At 51.5% G+C, this 24,246-nt stretch overlaps 1 protein-coding gene across 7 annotated transcripts in view; it reads left to right on the forward strand.

The window, feature by feature from the left end:
- Positions 1-6: 6 nt before the first annotated feature.
- Positions 7-24,246, forward strand: part of ARHGEF10L (Rho guanine nucleotide exchange factor 10 like) — a 160,341-nt gene continuing 136,101 nt past the window's right edge. For all 7 annotated transcript variants that reach the window (XM_032759082.1, XM_032759084.1, XM_032759086.1 and 4 more), the window contains exon 1: positions 7-130. The gene's annotated coding sequence lies outside the window, so the exon portion shown is untranslated. The remainder of the gene's footprint in view (positions 131-24,246) is intronic.

Below are 24,246 nucleotides of genomic sequence, written 5' to 3' on the forward strand. Positions count from 1 at the left end.
GGCGGCGGGGGCGCCGTCCCGGCCATGGGCGCCTGCGACGGCCTGCGGAGCTGGAGGCGCGGCGCCGGCCGCCGGGCGCCTTTGTGAGCGGCGCGGACGACAAAGGCGCGGGCCCGGGCAGCCGAGGCGGGTGAGTGAGCGCGGGGGCCCTGCCTCCGCGGGATCCTCGCGTGTCCCCGAGTCTGCGAGTGCGCGGGAGGCGCTCCAGGCGCCAGGGTCCTCCGGGGGTCCCGGGCGTGTCGCCGTGGGCCGGCGGGGGGCCGTGTCCGCCGCTGTGTCCCTGTGTCTGGGTGTGAGAGCCCCGAGCCCGCGTCTTCCCTCTCTGTGGGTCTCTCCTTGTGTCACTGGAGTTCTGGTGTTACTAGGGCGAGTGGCCTTTGTGCTTCAGCTTGTGTATGTGTGTGCGTGTGTGTGGCCTCCAGCCGGTTGGGGTCAGGACAGTTTGGGAACCCCCACCCCCACCCTGTGCCTCACTTTCCCCTGTGGTCCACCTCCTCCTGCGCTGACCTTGGGGGTCCCTGGGATCGGGTGAAGTCAGGGAGTGCCCCTGTCACCTCTGTGGTGAGTCAGCCTCTCCCACCCTGGACCCCCGCCCAGAGGCGGAACGGGGCGGCCTCCTGCAGGAGGAGAATGTGGGAGGAGAGGATGTCGGGTCAGCCGGAGGCCGTGGCTGCGGAGCTGCCAGTCCCGGATCCTCCCTGGGACAGGGATATGTGTCAGGGAGGGCCTTAGATGAAGACCAGCCTCCCTGGAGTCCCTGCGATGGCCTCTGAGAGGGAGCGCAGGCCTGACTGTAGGGGGCATGGGGACAATTCTTCCTCTCTTTCCCAAAGCGGGGCCCTGGGGTCTCGAATCTTCCTTTGGCCCTGAAAGCCAGGAGGCCCTGCGTTGCATCAGTGCCAAGCAGAGAGGTGGTGGCTGGTGGGCTGCACTTTCCCACTGGCTTTGGAGCTCAGTAGCTGCCCCAGACTCCTTGGCCTCCCTTAAGGATGCTACTGGGAAGCCACGTCCCACCTGCCGGTAGTCCCATCTGCTCCTCCTCGGATTCTGGGGAGAGAGGGCAGGTTATGCGGGCTCATTAAAATGCATAGCTCTTCCCAGCATCCGCCGAGCACTGTGCCCCCCACGGTGTTCAGGCCCTGGACACAGACTAGAAAGCGGGTCAGCCTCCGGAAATCTCCAAGCTCCCTGTGACTGTGGGCTGGGGACTGCTGTTCCCCTTCCTCGGGCCCTCAGGCTGAAGCTCAGAACCCTCCTGTAAGGAAGGCGTCCTGGGGTGCCCGAATCTGATGCTTGCTCTGTCCCCAGGCGCTTGCCTTCCTGAGGCCCCCTGTCCCTTCCCCTTCCGCCAAAGAGCCTCTGTGGGCTATTCTCTCTATCCAGGAAGTGGGTCCCAACCTTCACCTCTTTGATTTCTCACTCGGGAGCTACTTCCTTTCCAGTGAGCCAGGCTAGCCCCAGTGCTCTGAGGGTTCCTGCCCCAGTCGTGGGGGGTGAGGGGCTTTTTTACGGACTTCCAGTGGAGCAGGGACCATGTCTGTCCTTGATCACAGCTCAGAACAGTGCCTGGTGCATAGTGGGTGCTCTACACATAGTTGCTGAATAAATGAATGTCCAATAACTAATGGTTCCCAAATTCTGTTTCAAGTTTTAACTCTGGAGGAGTCTGGGGAGGAGGGAAAGCTGGTGGACTGCTCTGGGGCCCAGGTACCAGGTTAGTATAAGAGGAGGTTGGGTGTGGTGGCTCACCCTTGTAATCCCAGCACTTTGGGAGGCCAAATTGGGGGGATCACTTGAGGTCAAGAGTTCAAGATCAGCCTGGCCAACGTGGTGAAACCCTGTCTTTACTAAAAATGCAAAAATTATGGCCAGGCTCAGTAGCTCATGCCTGTAATCCCAGCACTTTGGGAGGCTGAGGTGGGCGGATTACCTGAAGTCAGGAGTTCAAGACTAGCCTGGCCAACATGGTGAAACCCCATCTCTACTAAAAATATAAAATTAGCTGGGAATCGTGGCGCATGCCTGTAGTCCCAGCTACTCGGGAGGCTGAGGCAGGAGAATTGCTTGAACCCGGGAAATGCAGGTTGCAGTGTGCGGAGATCACACCGTTACACTCCAGCTTGGGTGACAAGAGTGAAACTCCATTTCAAAACAAAAACAAAAACAGAAATTAGCCGGGTGTGGTGGTGCACGTCTATAATCCCAGCTATTTGGGAGGCTGAGGTGGGAGGGTCGCTTGAACCCCAGAGGCGGAGGTTACAGTGAACCAAGATTGTGCCACTGCACTCCAGCCTGGGTAACAGAATGAGACTATCTCAAAAGAAAAAAAAAAAAAAAAAGAAGATTGAGCATGGTGGCTCACGCTTGTAATCCCAGCACTTTGGGAGCTTCAGGTGGGAGGATCACTTGAGCCCAGGTGTTTGGGACCAACCTGGGCAACACGGGAGACCATGTCTCTCCAAAAAATTTTAAAAATTAGTTGGATGTGCTGGTGCACGCCTGTAGTCCCAGCTACTCAGGAGGCTGAGATGGGAGATCACTTGAGCCTGGAAGTTCGAGGCTGCAGTGAGCTACGATTGTGCCACCGTACTACAGCTTAAGTGACAGAGGGAGACCCTGTCTTAAAATATATATATATATGAGGAAAGTGTACCGTTACTTGGGGAAATACTATATTAATTAACAGACATTTATAATATATGCTGAGTGCCAGGTACTGGGCTAGATGCTTTAAGCATGTACCTGTTATACACTGAGAAGGAACAGAGTGGAAAGAATACATGTAATTTTCTTAGATTAATTTTGAAAAGATAAAGTAAGTGATATATATGCCATGATAAGATAACAACGTGTATTTATATTGCACTTTCATATCTGCTATCTCTTTGTTTTGACAACACCCTAGTAATTAGGCAGGGAGATGGGTTCATACCCATTTTACATATGAGGAAGATGAACATACAGCATTTAAGTGACTGCCAAAGGTCACTGCTGAAGCAAATCAGCGAAGGAGCCAGCACTCAGCCTGGGACTCCCTGGCCACTCAGTCCTTGCTTTCTCTTGCACAACTGTCTCTAGTGCCTTTTGTATTCTTGTCACCCGGCTGGACAATGGTGAATGAGCCACTGTTCTTGCCCTCAAGGGGTCTAAAGTCCAGGAGAGAATCAGGCTCTTTAACAACTGAGTGTGCCAAAGTTGTTCCACCCCACAGTGCCACCTTGGGCCCAGCTCAGCCCCTTCCTTGCAGTGTCCCAGAGAGTTCTTCTTCTCTCTACCTCAGTGGAGGGCATCAGAGCCATTTTCTTTCAGGACCCTGGTCTGATGACATTCCCAGGAGTGACTGGTCCTTACAGAGCCTCTGCTGGGTCCTGGGCAGTGGTGAGTTGGGAGCCAGCTCATACCTACACATAAGAGCTGATTGCTAAATTTTAGGAATTTTATGACCCGGTTGCTAAACACAGCCATTATAAAAAATTTTGAGGCCAGGCGCGGTGGCTCATGCCTGTAATCCCAGCACTTTGGGAGGCCGAGGCAGGCAGATCACCTGAGGTCGGGAGTTCGAGACCAGCCTGGCCAACATGGTGAAACCCCATCTCTACTAAAAATACAAAAATTAGCTGGGTGTGGTGGCTCATGCCTGTAATCCCAGCTACTCGGGAGTCTGAGGCAGGAGAATTGCTAGAACCCAGGAGGCGGAGGTTGCAGTGAGCCAAGGTTGTGCCATTGTACTTCAGCCTGGGGGAAAAGAGTAAAACTCCGTCTCAAAAAAAAATTTTTTTTTGAGTATATACATTCATCATTAAGTAAATTATATATATATACACATACATATGTGTGTGTGTGTGTGTGTGTGTGTGTGTGTGTATATATATATATATATTTTTTTTTTTTTTTTGAGACAGAGTCTTTCTCTTTTGCCCAGGCTGGAGTGAAGTGGTACAATCTCAGCTCACTGCAACCCCTGCCCCCCGGTTTCAAGTGATTCTCCTGCCTCAGTCTCCTGAGTAGCTGGAATTACAGGTGCCCGCCACCACGCCCAGCTAATTTTTGTATTTTTAGTAGAGACGGGGTTTTACCATGTTGGCCAGGCTGGTCTCAAACTCCTGACCTCAGGTGATCCACCGGCCTCAGCCTCCCAAAGTGCTGGGATTACAGGCATGAGCCACCACGCCTGGCTATTATTATATATTTTTGAGATGAAGTTTCACTCTTGTTGCTCAGGCTGGAATGCAATGGCATGATCTTTGCTCACTGCAACCTCCACCTCCTGGGTTCAAGTGATTCTCCTGCCTCAGCCTCTGGGATTACAGTAGCTGGGATTACAGGCGCCCACCACCACACCTGGCTAATTTTTTGTATTTTAGTAGAGATGGGGTTTCACTATGTTGGCCAGGTTGGTCTTGAACTCCTGACCTCAGGTGGTCCACCTACCTTGGCCTCTAAAAGTGCTGGAATTACAGTCATGAGCCATTGTGCCTGGCCATAAATTTTATACATATATATATAATAATAACAATAATTTTTTTTTGAGATGGAATTTTGGCTCTTGTCGCTCAGGCTGGAGTGCAATGGCATGATCTCGGCTCACTGCAACCTCTGCCTCCCACATTCAAGCAATTCTCATGCCTTAGCCTCCCGAGCAGCTGGGATTACAGGAGTCCACCACCACGCCCGGCTAATTTTTGTGTTTTTAATAGAGACTGGGTTTCACCATGTTGCCCAGGCTGGTCTCAAACTCCTGACCTCAGGTGATCTGCCCACCTCAGCCTCCCAAAGTGCTGGGATTACAGGTGTGAGCCACCGTGCCCAGCCTGTAAATTATGTTTTATAAAGTAATAAATACTCAAATTTTTTTCCTAATTATTTTATCCTATTATTACCTGTGCTTTTGTGGTTATTTGCTGCTGTGTGTGTGTGTGTGTGTGTGTGTGTTGGGGGGTGTATTAGTTCTTTTTCATACTGCTAATTTCATACTGCTGTGAAGAAATGCCCGAGACTAGGTAATTTGTAAAGAAAAAGAAGTTTAATGAACTCACAGTTCCACATGGCTGGGGAGGCCTCACAATCATGGTAGAAGGTGAAGGAGGAGCAAAGACACATCTTACATGGTGGCAGGCAAGAGAGCCTGTGCAGGGGAACTGTCCTTTAGAAAACCATCAGGTCTTGGGAGACTTATTCACTATCATGAGAACAGCATGGGGAAAACCTGCTCCAGTGATTCAATTACCTCCCACCATGTCCCTCCTACGACACGTGGGGATTATGGGAGCTACAATTCAAGATGAGATTTTGGTGGAGACACAGCCAAACCACATCAGGGGTGTGAGTGTGGGTGTGGGTGTGTGTGTAATGTACGTAGTGGTGTGCTACTGCATATCTCAACTCCATTCAGTGATGTCATGTTGGCAGCTTGAAATTGGCCACAGTGAGAGTATTTATATCACAGAAATTGGCAAACACTGCAAATCAGAATCTTTTCCCCTGAAGAGCCTGTTTACCAGCACACCACTGGGAATCCAGCAATGAGCAACTCAGTCCCTCCCTTTGAACTTACATTCTAGTGTGATGCCGCTCCAGGACTGATCTTAGTGTCCTCATGGCTGAGGCGCAGCTGCTGGGCAGGGCCTGCTGTGGTGATAGAGGTTGTAAATTGCCCTCAAATCACAGGAGCTCTCCACTCCAGCACGTGAGTTGTTACCATGCATCAGGAAGAGGGGAAATAGGACGAGGAGGAGATTCAGTTAATTGAGAGCCAACTTTGCCATTGAGTAACCCTATTTAGGATGACTCAGGCATCTGGGAGGAAAAGCAGCAGTGGCATCTGAGGACAGACGGTGGACAAGTTAAGTAGCTTGGGGCTTGTGGAGTTGTGACGTCCAGGACATGGGTGGCTAGAGCTGGCATAGGCAACAGTGGGCATGACCTGTCCATATGGATTCAGGGCTTGCATGAGAGAGTAGAGGCAGATGGTTGCTCTTGTACAGCCTGTGATCTCTGGTTGGGAGATGGACATGTGCACAGTTACATACAGTGGAGGGATGTGCAGAGTGTAGTGGGGTAATAGGGTAGGGAGAGGGAAACAGTTCATGCCTCTGAGCCTTTGCACATGCTGCTCCTTCTATCCAGGGGAGTTAATGTGTGTTTTTTCTACCCAGAAGGAATGGCATGTGCAAAAGCTCAGAGGCATGAATTATTGAGAGTTCAGTCTGGCTCTGGTGTCAGGTGAATCAAAAGTCTGCAGGGCTTGAAACAGAGCAGGGGAAGCATTGAACCTTCCTCAAGTCAGAAGGCACAGCATCATCTGGGAGCCAGCAAAGGAAATCTGCCAAACCTCACCTGTCAGGGGCCTTGTGCTGTGTGGATCACCCTGCTTCCCTGAAAATCTTTAAGGTTTCTTGGTAGTTTCCTGCTGTCCCTAAAGCTTGCTGCTCTTCCAGCCCCTGCATCTGTGGCTGGTGGATTCTCAAAAAAAAAAAAAAAAATCTATGTTAATATCAAGCACAAAACTTAATTGGGAAGAGGGGTCTCCTATTCTCCACCCATTGCTAATTGATACCAGAAAAGCTCACGCTTGTAATCCCAGCACTTTGGGAGGCCAAGGTGGGCGGATCCCGAGGTCAGGAGATCGAGACCACGGTGAAACCCTGTCTCTACTAAAAATACAAAAAATTAGCCAGGCGTGGTGGCGGGCGCCTGTAGTCCCAGCTACTCGGAGAGGCTGAGGCAGGAGAATGGCGTGAACCCGGGAGGCAGAGCTTGCAGTGAGCCGAGATTGCGCCACTGCACTCCAGCCTGGGCGACAGAGTGAGACTCCATCTCAAAAAAAAAAAAAAAAAAAAAAAAAAAGAAAAGCTGCCTCTGTCCTTCATTTAGGCAGATAATTGAGAACTTGTTTGCTTAAAGGCAACTGATTTTGACTTTGTGCCTATATTGCCAGATATTTTTCATGCATCAATTCGTTTAATTTCCATGCCGATCCTCCAAGTAGGTCCTATTTTCCCATCTTATCGATGAGGAAATTGAGTCTCAGAGACTTATCCAAGGGCATTCTGTTTGTAAGTGGCAGGATTCGAACCTGGCAGGCCCTGAGATCTTTCTGCAGTCCCGTGCTCCCCTCCTTTATGCGGTTTTCCTTTTCCCTTTGAGGAGAGGAGGGAGAGATTCGTCACATGCCTGGAATCTCAGCACACTTTGCCTTTCTTAATTTGGAGTTAATGTGTGTTTTTTTAATTCAGTGTTGGCAAGGCCCAGTCTGGTCATAGCTGGGTTTGTTACCCTGTGGCTCAGGGGCAAGGATGAGAATAGAATCCTGGTACCCACATGGGCCCCCTAGGCCTGGTGTCAGAAAAGAGCTAATACTAATGGCTCATAATTGCAGAGTGGCAGGCATCTTGGTAGTGCATGGCTCATGGGAGCTTGCTCAATTCTCAGCTACTCCGAGAGGTGGGGGTGCATCATTATCTCTGTTTTGCCTCCGTTGAACTTGCCCAGGGTTGTGCAACCAAGAGGTAGAAGCACCACATTCTGCTCGCCCCAGAGTCCTGCCTCTCCACTCTGTGTCTTTCCTTGAGCAGCGCCAACCCTCCCAGGGCCTGGCCCGGCTGTGCCTTTGACAGCCCCTAGCAGCAGTGCCCATATGCTATGGAAAATGGGAAAGGATAGTTGACCACTTGGCCACAGGCCCAGGGTCTGCCCACCTCTTTGTTAGAGCCAGCACTGAGCTCCCTGCCATGGGGTTCATCTTCCCACCGGCCTGTTGGTTGAGAGGGTGGTCTCAGACCAGGCCCCAACACCACCTTCTTGCAGCTACATCCCCAGTCCAGGGCAGTGCAGGTGGTTTGTGATGGTGCCAGCCCATGTTGGCATGTTGGGCCCAAGATGAGGTGGCATTTCTGGGTTTTGGAACCCCTCTTTCTTCTTGAGAGCCTGGCCCCAGAGTGCCCTCCTCTCTGCAAAAGTCCTGGTTCTAGTCGCTGGCTGCTTGGTATGCATCCCAGAATCCCAGCCATTAGCATACAAGGCGGGAGCCAGCTCTCATTACTCCCCTCTCTTCATTGTTTGAAGTGGGCAGACTTGGAGTGAGCTTTGGAAATGTGGGCTTTTTATTCAATTTCCCTAGAAAAACAATGGTTAAATTAAGTAGGAAAATAACAGTCTCCCGAAATTGAAGAAAAATATTCCTGAACCTAGACATTACCCACAACCTTTGAATTTCTTTTGAAATAGGCATTTGTTTTACTTTAAGTTATACATGCATCGCATGACCACTGAAGAAAACACAGAGAAAATACAGAGAGAAGAAAATGGAAATCATTTTGCCACCTAAAGACAGCCTCTCTCAATATTGTGGTGCATATCATTCATGTATTCAGTGATTCATTTGCTCATTTGGCAAGTATCTATTTAGGGCCCACAAAGGGAGAGGCTGTGTTGGGTTCTGGGAGTAGACGCTGGGAGTAGAGGGGTACCCTGCTCCCTGCTGGAGCTCTTTCTATGTTGGACCTTGGGCAGCTCACTTGACCCTTCTCTTATCTGTTTTCTCATCTGTAGATGGGATAACACCAGTAGTTGTGTCATAAGGCATGGGGATTTAACAAGAAAGTGCAAGTAGGATGCTCGTGGTAGTGCATGGCCCAGGTCAAAGCTTAGTAATGTTGGCTTTTGTCATGTAGGGGAGGAATATCTTTTCTTCTACCCTGTTAGGTTCTGTGGTAGAGCCTATGAATTAAACTGACAAAAGACAGGTTAATAGGAGAAAAGGCATATAGATTTTATTTAATGTTACTGTATGTATTTTTTACTGTAAGGGGTCTCCCCTTACAGAAAAGAAATGAAAATCCAAAAAGGCAGTTAGACTTGGGAGCTTACATAACATTTTAACAAAGGGCGATAAATTGTGGAGAAGCAAGGAAACAAAAGAAAAAGATTGGACTCTTAGGGGGGCAGTAAATTTCAGGAAAGTGACTAGGAAATGTATGGTAGATAAGGGTGGTTTAGTAACGTTTGTTATGCAGATAAAGTAAGGTAGAGGGGTACACCTTTGCAAATGGAAATTTATGTCACCTTTACAAAGGGAAATGTGTGCCCTGCTTTTAGGCAGAAAAGGGGAGGCAAAGAGCTCTTCCTGCATCTGCTGCTGCTCAAGTACCTTGAGCTCAAAATAATTTTTTTTTTTTTTTTTTTTTTTTGAGACAGCGTCTTGCTCTGTTGCCGAGGCTGGAGTGCAATGGTCTAGGCTCACTGCATCTTCTGCCTCCTGGGTTCAAGCGATTCTCAAGCCTCAGCCTCCTGAGTAGATGGGATTACAGGTGCACACCACCACACTCAGCTAATTTTTGTATTTTTAGTAGAGACAGGGTTTCACCATGTTGGCCAGGCTGGTCTCAAACTCCTGACCTCAAATGATTCTCCTGCCTCAGCCTCCCAAAGTGCTGGGACTACAGGTGTGAAGCACCACTTCTGGCCCTGGGATAGCATATTCTGATCCTTTTCAGTTACAACAGTGAGCAAGCTGACATTAACCTTGCCCTGGTGGGTTTTTTTTGTTTGTTTGTTTGTTTTGAGATGGAGTGTTGCTCTGTCACCCAGGCTGGAGTGTAATGGCATGATCTTGGCTCACTGCATCCTCTGCATCCTGGGTTCAAGTGATTCTCCAGCCTCAGCCTCATGAGTAGATGGGATTACAGGCACCTGCCACCACACCTGGCTAAGTTTTGTATTTTTAGTAGAGATGGGGTTTCACTATGTTGGCCAGGCTGGTCTCGAACTCCTGACCACAAGTGATTCTCCCACCTCAGCCTCCCAAAGTGCTGGGATTACAGGTGTGAGCCATGGTGCCCAGCCTCGTGAGTCTTATATGGTGGTGGAGGAGACAAAAATCAAACACATCAAATTTATAAGGTAACCACATGTTATGCATTAAGTCCTGTGAAGGAAACAGACTGGTGTGATGGTGATAACTGGGGATGAGGGGTAGAGAGGGTGTATGTGGGGGTGGGGGTACAGGATTTGTTAGCTGCAGATGGTCAGAGAGGCCTCTCTGAAGAGAGACGTTTAAGCCAGACCTGAATAAGAAGCAGGAACGTCCCCTGCAAGGATCTGAGGGAAAAGTATCTGGGGTAGGGGCTACAGCAAATGCAAAAGCCCTGAGGCCAGATGAACTTGGCCTGTTTGAGCCAGAACGGCCTGGGCCTGCATGGCAGGGAGAGGAGGATGTAGAAGAGGCCGTATTAGTTAGGATTGTTACTCTAGGTGCAAAAGGAAACCATTGGAGGTTTGTTTTCTACTTCCCATAAATACCTTTACTAATGAAATATAGTTCCAAGATTCCAGCTAGTAATAACTCTGTTAAGAAATTCACCTTTTCCCAATAATTTATTAAAAAATAATTTACTGAGTGCCTATGATGTGGAAGCACTTGACTCAGTGCTGTGGGGTGATGGATGGATATAAAGATGAGGTGAGGTTTGACACTCCAATAACCCACGGTCCAGCAAACAAGACTACAAACATTCGCAGTGTCAAGGGCAGGGAGTGACTGATTTACCTTTGCAAAAGATCCCATGTTTGCTGGGAGGAGAATTGGCTGTAGAGAGCCAGGGTGGAGGGGTGGAGCTGGGAACCAGAGGAAAGGCAAGGAAAGGTTCCCATTTGGCAGTAGAATAGGAGAAAAGTGTTGGGTTTGGGTTATATATCAGCTGGAATCAACTGGAATTTCTGGTGGATTGTACACAGGGGTGAGGGAAAGAGAAGAATGGAACAAGACTTCTAGATTCTTCTTTTGAGTATCTGAGTGAGCGGTGGTGTCATGAAAGGAGATGGTTAAGAGGGAGTGAGGAGCATGGCTTTTGGAGAAACCAAGGGTTAGGTTTGGGGCAGGTTCACATTGAGAGGCTAGTTAGAAGTCCAAGAGGGTAGGCCGGGCACAGTGGCTCATGCCTGTAATCCCAGAACTTTGGGAGGCCAAGGCGGGAGGATCACTTGAGGTCGGGAGTTCGAGACCAGCCTGGCCAACATGGTGAAACCCCATCTCTACTAACAATACAAAAATTAGCCAGGTGTGATGGTGGGTGCCTATAATCCCAGCTACTCAGGAGGCTGAGGCAGGAGAATTGCTCGAACCCAGGAGGGTGGACGTTGCAGTGAGCTGATGTGCCATTGCAGTCTAGGGTGGGCAACGAGAGCGAAACTCCATCTCAAAAAAGAAAAAAAAAACGCAAAAAACCCCAAAGAAGTCCAAGGGGGCAGTGAGGGCCTCTGAGCTGGAGATGCAAACTTGGGCATCCTTGACATATAAATGGGACAGGTGTGACCACCCAGAGGGACAATTCGGAGGAGAGATCCCTCCACAGGGAGGTGAGCTCTGGGAGCTCTTATATTTATAGTCTGGTGGAGGAGGAGGAGCGGCGGGGGCAGGGGGCAGCCTGGGAGCTAGGGGAAGATGGGTGCAAGGAACTTACCTTTAGTGCCGGGCGCTGAACTAAGCACTTGGGGAGGATTGAACCCTGGTCCTCACAATAAGTCTGTGAGGTGCAGGTGCTGTTATGCTTCTCACCTTATGGAAGGGGAAAGAGGCCCAGAGGTGACCCAGTGCACCTGCCAGCAGGTGCATGACTGCGTGGGGAGTGAGGATTCACACCAAGGGGGGCAGTCCAGCTCCTTCGCCCACGGCATTCCCGTGTTGCAGAGGAGGATACCAAAGCTTGTGGTTTCGTTAATTTGTTTTCATTTGTCTGTCCTTGCATTCCTTTCCTTCCAACACATATTTACTAAACACCTACTGAATGCTGTGCACTGGGCAAGGAACTGGAGATTCCAAGATGAGTAAGGTGTGGCACCCCTTAATCTGGTGAGGGAGGTGGCTGGGCAACAGCTGAAGGGTGGGCGGTGCCTGATGCAGGTGGAGGGGCTCCGAGGAGGCTTCCCAGGGGAGCGTCCAAGCCAAGCAGTGGAAAAGGCAGAGTTAGGTCAGGAAGCAGGAGGCATCCAGGCATGTGCCGAGGCTCGGAGGAGGGGATAGCAGGGCCATGTCAGGGAGGGTACAGTGGGTGCTGCTTAGGAGCTCTGTCCATTGCACTAGGGGCTTGTACTTTATCTTGTGGGCCCTGCGAGCTGGTCAACTGTTTCAAGCCAGGGGATGATGGGATTAGAACCTTTTGTTCCGGGTAGAGATTGGGCTGCAAGTGACAGGAGAGTTACCAGGGAGAGCTTTTAAGGCTGTTAAAAGCTCTCTGATTCCTAGGTCATTCTCTGAACCCTGCTGCTTCCTTACTCCTTCCCAAATTCTGCTCATTTTTCTTTTCCAAAAAGATTCCCGAGTCAGAGAGGTTAAGCAACTTGCCTGAGGTCGCACAGCATGCCAGGGCATCCAGGCTAGGACTGGTCTCCTAACTAAAACAACCACAGTCCCGGGGTGGAAGCGGATGGTGAGTAACCCCAGGGAGGGGCTCACTGGAGGCTTGAGTTGAAGGTCACCGGCCACAGGTCCCCGTGTGGCTTTAAACATTGCCTTTTTGCAGTCTCAGAGAACAGTTGTTGCTTCTGGGCAGGAGGAGCTGGGCTGCTGCTGGAAGCCAGGGCTGGGGCTTTCCCAGAGCTGCATGGGTTGTTTAAGCAGTTTGCTGGGCATCTGCTTCCTCCCCAGTGGGTGATGGGAAAACTCGATGGGGCTGGTGCAGGATTCGATTAACAGGTCACATGAGGCCAGTGAGGGAGGCAGTCCCCGCTGGGGAGGGCAGATGCCAGGCAGAGGGCGGGGGGAGGGGGAGACGGGGAGCACTTCACAGAGCCCTGCGCTATGAGCTCTGTCATTTTGGGCAGGTGTCTCACCTCTCTGGAGTCTTGGTTCCCTCGCCTGTAAAGTAAAGATAATATGAAACGCGACCAATAGGATTGAAATAATAACCAGTATCCACTGTAGGCCTGAAGTGTGCCAGGTACCACGCATGATCTTGTTTCAATCTATCTCTTTTTTTCTTTTGAGATAGAATCTCACTCTGTCACCCAGGCTGCAGTGCAGTGGCATGATCTTAGTTCACTGCAACCTCTGCTTCCCGGGTTCAGGTGATTCTCCTGCCTCAGCCTCCCAAGTAGCTGGGACTACAGGTGCGTGCCACCACACCTGGCTAATTTTTTTTTTTTTTAGTAGATACAGGGTTTCACCATATCAGCCAGGCTGGTCTCAAACTCCTGACCTCCAGTGATCTGCTCCCCTCAGCCTCCCAAAGTGCTGGGGTTACAGGCGTGAGCCACCGTGTCCAGCCTCTTGTTTCAATCCCTTGTCATCTTGTGAGATATGGATGGTCATTATCTTCATTTTATAGATGACACAGCTAAGGAACAGAAAGGGTAGGTTTTTTGTGCCAAGTCACACAGCTATTAAATGGCAGAATTTGAACCTGACCCTCTGACTCTGGAACCCTCCCCTGAAATCCCTGTGGTCCCCGTCAAACTTTGTTCAGCTGAGCATGAGTCCCTTTCTTGGCAAATCACTTGATAGGATCCTGTGGGGCACTAGCATTCTGCCCACTTGACTTTGGGACACCCCAATCCCTACAACCCCTTAAGTTTTATCACGAAGCCTTGGAGCTCCAGTGAGCCTCAGCCCCTGGCTCATCATCTTTCAGCCAATTGGGGCAGACACTGGACCAGAACCCCAGCATCCCAGACTCCTGACCTTCTGCTCTTTTCACTCCTCCAGGGCCTCAGAGGGGGACTGGACTGGAAGCCAGTTGCCTGGGTTATAATCCCACTTCTTCCTTGGACCAGCCAGAAGAGCTTGGGCAACATTTCACTTTGCCCCCTGCCTTTACCCTAAGCCTCAGTTTCCTCTTCTGTGAGATGGGTAGATTGAGAATCTAGAGTCTCTACCAATTCTAATAATTCATAAGTGTAAGATTTCAGGTTTCTAGGAATCTGTAACAGTCAAACATTTGCCACCTTTTTCTACTTCCTGTCCTCTATTGCCTGTGGGACTTGGGGAGATTGAGATGAGAAAACAGTTCAGTGAACCCTCTATAGTTTGATACACTGTAGTTTGAGGGTGGTGGCTCATGCCTGTAATCCCAGCACTTTGGGAGGCTGAGGTGGGAGCATCGCTTGAGCCCTGGAGTTCAAGACCAGCCTGGGCAACATAACGAGACCCCATCTTTACAAAAAAACAAAACAAAACAAAAAATTAGCCAGGTGTGGTGGTGTGCACCCGTAGTCCCAGCTACTCAGGAGGCTGAGGCGGAAAGATGGCTTGAGCCCAGGAGGTTGAGGCTGCAGTGAGCTATGATGGCACCACTGCACTCCAGCCTGGGCAGCAGAGCAAGACCCTGTCTCTAAAAAATAAAAAATACATAGCTTAATAGCAGCGTATGATGACAACTATCACTTGAGTACCACTGGGTGCCAGGCACTGTGCTGGCTGCATTGTGTATTATTTTATTGCCTACTCAACAGGGAGGCGAGTATGATTAGCTCCATGTTAGATGTGAGAACTGAGACACAAAACGTTTAGCTAACTTTCCCAAGGGTCAAGTGATGGCATTCCCTGTATATGAAGGCTGGACTTCAAAGACCAGAGGAAGTGCAGAGGATACGTTTGCTAGGTGCTTCCTTGTGGGGGTGGGTACGGCCTCTCTACCTCATGTCCCATCACTTGGAGCTCTCTGCAAAACCCGTTCTGCCGGGCCCCAGATGCAAAAATCCACCCAGTTCATCCGCCCTTGAGAAATGATGTTGAGTCAGATCTGGAAACACTAAATGGGTGAGTCACAGTGAGGATGGTGAGGGGCTGGGCAGGGAGGAACAGTGCTTAGCCCACCATTGGCCAGAGCTCAGCCTTGCCAAGGAGCCCAGCCCAGGGGGCAGGCCTCAGCTATTTACAGAGAAGGGGACTTGGGAGCAGGGAGAGGATGCGGCTGGCAGGGAGGGAGACAGAGGAGCTGAGGGTCAGACAGCAGAGCTAGAAGAGTTTTCAGGGATCATCCAGTCCACATATAGGACATCTCAGTCCCAGAGAGGGGTTGGGACTTACCCTAGGTCACACAGCCCATGGTGCCAGACCCAGCAATAGAAGGGAATTTTGGGAGGCTGAATCCTCAGCCTCTCTCCCTTCCTCCCTTCCTTCCTTCCTTTTTTTTTTTTTTGACAGGGTCTTGCTCTGTCGCCCAGGCTGGGACACAGTGGCATGATCACAGCTCACTGCAGCCTGGATTTCCTGGGCTCAGGTGATCCTCCCACCTCAGCCTACCGAGTAGCTGGGGCTACAGGCACATGCCAGCATGCTAGGCTAGTTTTTGCATTTTTTTGTAGAGATGGGGTTTCGCCACGTTGCCCAGGCTGGTCTCAAACTCCTGCGCTCAAGCGATCTTTCTGCCTTGGCCTCCCAAAGTGCTGGGATTAGAGGCGTGAGCCACTGTGCCCGACCCTGGCCACTTTCATGGGCATGACTTTCTGACCAGGCACTATGCTGTTTGCCTTCTCTTTTTCCAATCAGGAGAACAAGAACAAACAGCAACAATAATAAAGGAATCATCTTGCTAAATCCTAAGCATGTTGGTTGCCAATATGGGTAGACTGTACCTAAGTCCCACCTCCTCCTCTTCCTAGGTGGATGACTCTGGGCAAGGCATGTAACTCCTCTTAGCCTCCAAGTTCCTTTAGCTGTGTCATGGTTTAAGCAGATTCTGAAATTGCAGCACTTCTCAGTGTCTTTAGCACATGGAGTATTGTTATTCTCCAGCAGGGAGACTTCTGCTGTGGTTTTCCATTGTTCTTTGAGTATTGAATGCTTTTTTTTTTCTCCCAATGAGCACCTATTGACATATTTCAGGACACAAATGTTTCCCCAAATATACAGATTGACAACACTGGTGTCAGTGGTTTCTCAGGACTGTTTAAACTACTTTTTTTTTTTTTTTTTTTTGAGATAGTGTTGCTCTGTCTCCTAGGTTGGAGTGTAATGGCATGATCTCAGCTCATTGCAACCTCTGCCTCCCGGGTTAAGTGCTTTCTTAGCCTCTCAAGCAGCTGGGATTACAGGCACATGCCACCATGCCCAGATAATTTTGTATTTTTAGTAGAGACGGGGTTTCTCCATGTTGGTCAGGCTGGTCTTGAACTCCTGACCTCAGGTGATCCACCCGCCTCAGCCTCCCAAAGTGCTGGGATTACAGGTGTGAGCCACCATGCCTGGCCTGTTTAGACTTTTAAACTCAGACACTGTGGACTGATTATGGAGTTTTGGGGGACACATCTACTGAGCTGTGACCGTCAACCCCCCTCTGGGGTCAGCAGCACCATAACCACGCCCCATCCCCATCTGTTCTTGCTTCTTTCTCTCGTGTCCTTTGTACCCTGGAGCACCCATTGCTTTATCAGCAGGATCCTTCCTGGGGGGAAGGTCAGGCTCCTGTAATTGGAGCCACCCTGCCTGTGTGGGGCAGGAAGACTGGCTGAGATGTCTTGGGCAGCAGCAGCTGCCCTACAAAGGCTCTTCCCAGGGACCCTGGCTCACCTGGGAGCATATTTGGAGGCAAAGAGGATGGTGAGGGAGGAGCAGAGACTCCCAATTAGGTCAGGGCAGCCTGGGAGCATGGGGGTGAGCCTGGGAGCACGGAGGTGGGCCTGGGAGCATGGGGGGGGCCTGGGAGCATATGGGGAGCCTGGGAGCATGGAGGTAAGCCTGGGAGCACGGAGAGGGGCCTGGGAGCATAGGGGGAGGCTGGGAGCATGGGGGTGAGCCTGGGAGCACGGGGGTGAGCCTGGGAGCACGGCGGGGCCTGGGAGCACGGGGGGAGCCTGGGAGCACAGGGGGGGCCTGGGAGCACGGGGGTGGGCCTGGGAGCACAGGGGGGGCCTGGGAGCACGGGGGGAGCCTGGGAGCACGGGGGGGCCTGGGAGCACGTGGGAGGCCTGGGAGCATGGGGGTGAGCCTGGGAGCATGGAGGTGGGCCTGGGAGCACGGGGGTGGGCTTGGGAGCACAGGGGGTCCTGGGAGCACAGGGGGGGCCTGGGAACATGGGGGGTGCCTGGAAGCATGGGGGTGGGCCTGGAAGCATAGGGGTAAGCTTGGCTCTGTCATTCACCCTTTTATGACCTTGGGCAAGGCACAGTCCTCTCTGGGCCTCAGTTTCCTCATCTGTGAAATGAAGGCCTGGGCTTAGTGATTTGTTGGTTTCCTTCAGGGCTGACATTCTGTGAACTGTGTAATGGAGGAATAGATACATTTTGTACCTTTTGGCCACACCCTGGTTTGCTGGGTTTCTTGGGGTCCACCAAGGCTTCCCCCATCAGGAACTTTTCTCTCTCAGAAGATGCAGTGTGTGTGAAGATGTTGGAGACTGGCAGGTGGCCTAAGCACCCTGGGAACTGAGAGCCAGTAATTCTCATACGTTAATGTGAGCCAGGGTCACCCAGACAAGCCTGCTAAGAAGGCAAATTCTTGGGCCTCATCCCAAGAGACTCTAGTATTATAGGTTGGTATCAGGAGCATCTGCATTTAAAAGAAGCCTCCCCTTCACTCAGGTGCCTCTGAAGTCAGTAGTTCAAGGACCACTTTTTGAAAAAGGCCATTAGACTCTGAGCCTTAGGAAAGGCTGGGCACAGCGGCACTTGCCTATAGTCCCAGCTAATCAGGAGGCTAATGCAGGAGGATCACTTGAGTCCAGCAGTAAGAGGTGCAATATGCTGTGATTGTGCCTGTGAATAGCTACTGTCCTCCAGTTGGGACAACATAGCAAGACCCCATCTCTTAAAAAAAAAAAAAAAAGAAAGAAAAGAAAATGTGGCCGGGTGCAGTGGCTCAGGCCTGTAATCCCAGCACTTTGGGAGGCTGAGGTGGATGGATCACTTAAGATCAGGAGTTTGAGACCAGCCTGGGCAACATGGTGAAACCTTGCCTCTACTAAAAATACGAAAATTAGCTGGGTGTGGTGGCATGCACCTGTAATCCCAGCTACTCAGGAGGCTGAGGCAGGAGAATTGCTTGAACCCAGGAAGGGGAGGTTGCAGTGAGCCAAGATTGTGCCATTGCACTCCAGCCTGGGTGACACAGCCAGACTACATCTCAAAAAAAAAAAAAGGAAAATGCGTAGGAACATGTTAACCTTTTGGGGTTGGTGACGGGCTCTGTGTGGGATGCCCTCACCTGCATCATCAGCCTTCAAGAGCTGGTGACTCCTCTTCCCACACACTGGTGTGTCCCAAACCTGGCTGATTGTCAGAATTGCCAGGAAGCTTTTGAACAAAATAGGAATTCCTGAGCCTCATCCTTAGAGATTCTGAAGCAGCAGATCTCGGCTGGGACCGCGGAATCCCCATGTTTGAAAAGCTCCTCGGGTCTTTTGTTAATTTGTTTATCATTGGTTCGACAAGTATGTCTCGAGGCCTGTGATGGAATGGCCTAGGCCCAGGGGAAGATGGCCTAGGCCCAGGGGAAGATGGTCTAGGCCCAGGGGAAGATGGTCTAGGCCCAGGGGAATGACTCATGTAATTGTAAGGCCAGACACAGTCTCGGACATTATGTCACCTGCTCTATGGCTTAGTAAAGGAGACAGACGGTGATTACATAGGGATGCTTGGCCAGGCTGGGGAAACATGTAGCAAGAAAATGGTTGGGTCAGACTAAATACTTGGGGCAAAGCTAGGATTCCTGGGTTGCTGAGCTCCAGTAAATTCCACATTGAAATAGAGCCCTGGACACAGTGTCCTCTGGCCACTACTTACATTCTCCTGTCATCCATCCACTCTCCCTCCCCCCACATCCACCCACTCGCCCATTCATTCATCTCTCCATTCATTTACCCACCCACCCATGCATCCATCCATCCATCTGTCCGTCTGTCTACCCGTTTGTCTGTCCATCCATCCATCCATCCATCCATCCATCCATCCATCCATCCATCCATTCATCCATCCATCCATCTGCTCATCTGCCTGCCCATCCATTCATCCATTTATCTACCCATCCACCTACTCATTCATTCATCTATCGATCCACCCACCCACCCATTTATTCACCCACCCATCCACCCATCATCTCTTGAATCTCTTTGGCATGCTAAGGACTGCCCTGGGTATTGGAGAGACAGAAATGAAAGGCATTATTCTTGCCTTCAAGGAACTCACAGTCGAGTGGGCTGTCAGAAAACTAAGCAAATGATTCCAGTCCAGAGTGTTAGGTGCCCAGAGGGACAAGTGGCCAGCCGTCTATCCCAGTGGTCATCATGGGAGACTGCTCTGATGCCAGCTGCATATGCTAAGCAACGTGTATTTGGGAGTGGCCCAGGCAGATGAGGTGGGGAATGGCTTTCAGGCCCAGGAAGGGTCTTGCCTTTGGGAAGGCAGGTCGTCATGGCTGGGGCAGGTGGGGACCTTTTCCTCTCTTGACACTCAGGTTCTCTTTGTTTTGCAAGTGGCCCCATGAGGTCTGGGCCTCAGTAGATGCTTAGCCAACATGAGTTGTCAGTGAATGGGGAGATGAGTCAGAAAGGATGCCCTGTGAACCTCACTGAGGAGCTGTGGCTCTGTGGGGCCACAGATAGGGTCCAGGCAGGGGACAACGCTGTGCCACAGGCTCCCTGGGCTGGGCAGGGAGAATGGTGGGGAGGGCTGAGGGGCCCTTCCCCAGCTTCCTGTGCTTTCAGCTCTTTTCTTGTGCAGATTGGAGCCTTTGCATTCATGAAAGCTGATGACACTTTTCCACCAGGGAATTTCTTGCAACCCACAGGACCTGGCCTCAGCTGGGGTGTGCGGGGAGCAGAATGATGTGGGGAGAGTGGTAGATGCAGTGGCAGCTAAGAGCCTTGGCCTCTGGAATCAGACTGCCTGATGTGGAGTCTCACTTCTGCCACTTGCCAGCTGTGTGTCCTGGGGCAAGTGTCTCAACCTTTCTGTTTCAGTTCAGTTATTCAGTTGGGGATAATATCAGCCCCTATCTCATATGGTTGTTGGGACGATTAGGAATTATTTCTGGTAAAGCACTTAGCGCAATCCTGGTACGTGGTAAGCATCGACACAGGCAGCTTCGGTGTGGAGCTTTGGAGGCAGCCCTGTCACAGGGCGGGACACTAGAAGGGGCTGGGTATTTATTAGCCTTGGAGCCAGAAGACCTGCTTGGAATCCCACCCCTACCTCTGACTGATTGTAGAGACCTCGGCAGGCTGATTCAATGCTCTGAGCTCAGATTTGTCATCTGTGAAAAGGGGACCGACACCCCCCAGGGCTGCTGGAAGGAGTCACTGGGTCTGATGGCTCATTCTCTGCATTGGGTTTATCATTGAGGTAGGAAAACTCTAAACAGGAGGAGTGAAATCTTCATTTGCTAGGGTGGCCTGGATGGCCATACCTGGGGGTCAGTCTGTGGGGTCTGTGGGGCCACCTCTCTTGGCCCTGGCCTTCTCCCTCAGTTGCCCTCACTGTTGCAGGTTCCTAAGGAAAGGGATCATCATGTGACTGGGGCTCAGGTTCTTCAGAACAAGGTGCTACAGGGGCAGAGGGTCAGGCTGGTGCCATTTCATTTGCAGGAGTGCTGGGGAAGGTGACTGTCCTCCTCCAGCCACACTGGGTCTGGGTCCCTGGGAGAGACTGGGGTTTCTGGTGCCTGCCCTGGGTTCAGCACTCCTGTCCCTCCACACCTCATGTTCCTGCTTGATTTGAATTCTCAGGGTTGGGTGACTCAGGCATGCCTGATGCCCTGCAAGATTTGGTTCACAAGCAGGTAAATATTAACCCACACGCAAAGCTCCAAATGCAAACTTGTTTGGGCTGGCTGCTTGGAGGATGGCTAGGTTCCGAGTGTCCCCCTCTCCCCCCAGCTGATGGCCAAGGTAAGCAGGTGCCCTCCAGGGGAATGAGATCACCTGCTTTGTGCCAGGCGATTGTACTGAATTTGCACCACTGTCCGGGGGCAGGGGCTGCTGTATCTATTTTACAGCAGAGGAGGAAATCAAGGCATCAGGCGGAGGCCAGCTCGGTTTACACAGTTAATGAGAAATGGGCCTATGGCTAGAACCCAGGAGTGCCTCCCTGCAAAGTCCACACTTTCCCCACCTGGATCTCCAGCTGTCTCCTTGCTGTTAGGGTCACACGGCAATGCTGTGTGTATCAGAGGCACCTGAGGTTTGCTTTCTGGCTCCACTTTGCTTGGGCCTCAAATGCCCCTTTTGTGAAGTGGGGCCAGGCTGGTTTGGGGTCCCTGACAGGCAGGAACCAGCCCAGGACACTTGAGTACAGCAATGGGGCCTGGGCTGGGATTTGGGAGTAACCACCTGGCCAGCCAAACAAGCATCTTTTTCTTTTTCTTTTTTTTTTTTTTGAGACGGAGTTTCACTCTTGTTGCCCAGGCTGGAGTACAATGGTGCGATCTCGGCTCACCACAACCTCCGCCTCCTGGGTTCAATAGATTTTCCTGCCTCAGCCTCCTGAATAGCTGGGATTACAGGCATGCGCCACCACACCCGGCTAATTTTGTATTTTTAGTAGAGGTGGGGTTTCTCCATGTTGGTCAGGCTGGTCTCGAACTCCCGATCTCAGGTGATCTGCCCACCTCGGCTTCCCAAAGTGCTGGGATTACAGGCATGAGCCACTGCGCCCGGCCCTCAAGCATCTCTTGAAGACCTCCCAGGAAGCACTGTGGGGACACCCAGGGAGGAGCCACAGTTTCTGTCCTCTGGGAGCTGGCACATGAGCAAGAGTGAGAACACAGGTTTAGGGGCTTCAGGACGGGGTTTGAATCCTGGGTCTTAGTAGCTGCGTGGTCTTGGGCAGGTGCCTTTGCCTTGCTCAGCCTTTGGGGCTCCCTCCAAAGATGGGAATAACAAGCCTTACTTCCGAGTGCATTGTGAGGCTAAAGTGAGATGGTGTCTGCAAAGCTCCCAGCACGTAGTAGGCACTCAGTAAGGTGGTTTCCCCTGCCCAGAACCTCAGATGACTGTCTTCTAAGTCTGAGAGCAACCAGTGGGCCTCAAAGGCGATTGAGGGCTGCTTACCCTGCCCTGCGCCCACCACCATCATGCTGGCAGCCCAGGAGCAGTCTCTGACGGTTCTGTGGGCAGCTGGAGATGGGGCAGAAGCGGGCATCAGCTCCACAGTGGGGGCACTGGGAGGTGGGGCCAGGCTTGACTGAGAGGAGAGGGAGATGCTGGCTTTTCCTTGGTCCTGGCCCTGCAGGCTTGCAGTCAGAGGCAGCCCTGATGAGCCCTCCGCAGTTCTGAGTGCCTTCCTCTCCTGTCTCACAGAGGCGGAAACTCACAACCCCTGACAGCAGAAGTGACTTTCCCAGCGTCGATGGGTGCTGGTGGCCGAGCCAGGCTGACCCCCAGCCTGAGGCCCACTCGATCCCGATGTTGCACTCCTAGCTCCTTGGCGTAGGTCCCTGGGGCTGTCAGGTGCCCTGGCCTCCCTGGCCTGCCCTGGAGCCAGCTATGAAGGAATATTCTGGGGTACATGACTCACAAGGCTGGCCCTTCCACTTTTTGTTTTCCTTTCTTTTACTTTTCCCTAATACGGTCTTCTGTGGCCCTTGCTTCTCCTTTCTTGGGGCTCTGAGATGGCAGTGCCTTTTGCCCTGGAAAGCCTGTCCTGGCAGAGCTCCTGTTAGCTGTCGACCACAGCTGCTCAGTCGGGAAGGTTCCAAGGGAGGCCGAGCAAAGGCATCAGAGCTGCACAGACCTGGGCCATAGCTCAGCTGACCCACTCCCTAGCTGTGTGACCTTGGACAAGTCGCTTTGACTCTCTCAGCCTCAGTTTTCAGATTCAGTTCAATCCAAGCAACATTTATCGAAGACTTGTTAGTGCCCGGTGTGATATTAGCCATTGCAGGTGGAGCAGCTCCCCTAGGAGCCTCAAGATTGAGTCAGGGTTGGGCGCAGTGGCTCACACCTGTAATCCCAGCACTTTGGGAGGCTGAAGTGGGTGGATCACTTGAGCCTAGGAGTTGGAGACCAGCCTGGGCAGCATGATGAGACCCCATCTCTAGAAAAAATTAGCTGGGCATGGTGGTGTACACCTGTAGTCCTAGCTATTCAGGAAGCTGAAGTGGGAGGATCATTTGAGCCTGGGTAGTAGAGGCTGCAGTGAATCATAATAGTGCCACTGCACTCCAGCCTGTGCAGCAGAGTGAGATCTTGTCTCAAACAAACAAACAAAAAGAGAGTGGGGAGTCAAGTGGGGCCCTGGATATCCACCTCGCAGTGTTGTGAGGATCACATGAAATAACACATAAAGCACTGCATATGGTTCCTGGTTTTAGTAGAGTCTCAGAAATGACAATGAGCTTTCATTTATTCCCGGCTAGTGAGAGCAGTGCTGAGATTTCTGGTGAATCTTTGTCACTTTGATTTCATACTTGTTAGCAGGAAAGTACGGAGGCTGCCTCTGCTGGTACTGTGTTGATTTTTTGTATACATTGGCGAGGTAAGCTAGTCCCTGGTTGTGAGCTGAGGCTGCCATGTTCCCCCATGTGTGCCCAGACCCTTGAAGGAGGAAGCGCAGCCCATGTGGTGCCCTGTCCTAGGGCAGTCCACTCCTGGCCCATGCTGGGCACCCAAGAGGTGTTTGTTGAACTAATAGGAGAGGCAGTGGCAAGCTGGGGCACATCCTAGCAGTGTGATTGACGTGGGAGCCAGGGGTCTGGGAGCCAGAGCAGGTGGCCATGGGACCATCTGACCAGGGCAAGAGGGGTCCTGGGATAGGAGGGGAAGTTGAGAACTGGCCTGTGCAGGAGGAGAGGCCTCATTCTGAGAAACTCGAGGATGAGGGGAGGGCTGGATGTGGGGAGGAGGCAGATTTAGACTCTTCTCCTGGGGGGCAATGAATCTTCTGCCAAAGGAAGAATTTCAATATGGGGGTATGATGTGGGTCAGTGATTCGGGCTTAGGGTGGGGGGCATTTATGGAATACCCACACTGTGCCAGGCACAGGGCTAGGATCAGTAAGCTTTGTCAGAGAGCCTTTTTCTTTTCTTTTCTTTTTTTTTTTGAGACAGGGTCTCGTTCCATTGCCCAGGGTGGAGCGCAGTGGTGCCATCTTGGCTCACTGCACCCTCGACCTCCCAGGCTCAAGTGATCCTCCCACTTTAGCCTCCTGAGTAGCTGGGACTACAGGCGTGTACCACCATGCTCGGCTAATTTTTGTATTTTTTGTAGACATGGGGTTTCCCCATGTTGCCTGGGATGGTCTTGAACTCCTGAGCTCAAGCAATCTGCTTGTCTCGGCCTCCCAAAGTGCTGGAATTACAGGCATGAGCCACCGTGCCCA

The sequence above is a fragment of the Hylobates moloch genome, unplaced genomic scaffold (assembly GCF_009828535.3).
Source record: "Hylobates moloch isolate HMO894 unplaced genomic scaffold, HMol_V3 SCAFFOLD_9, whole genome shotgun sequence".
In the NCBI taxonomy this organism is placed as follows: Eukaryota; Metazoa; Chordata; class Mammalia; order Primates; family Hylobatidae; genus Hylobates; species Hylobates moloch.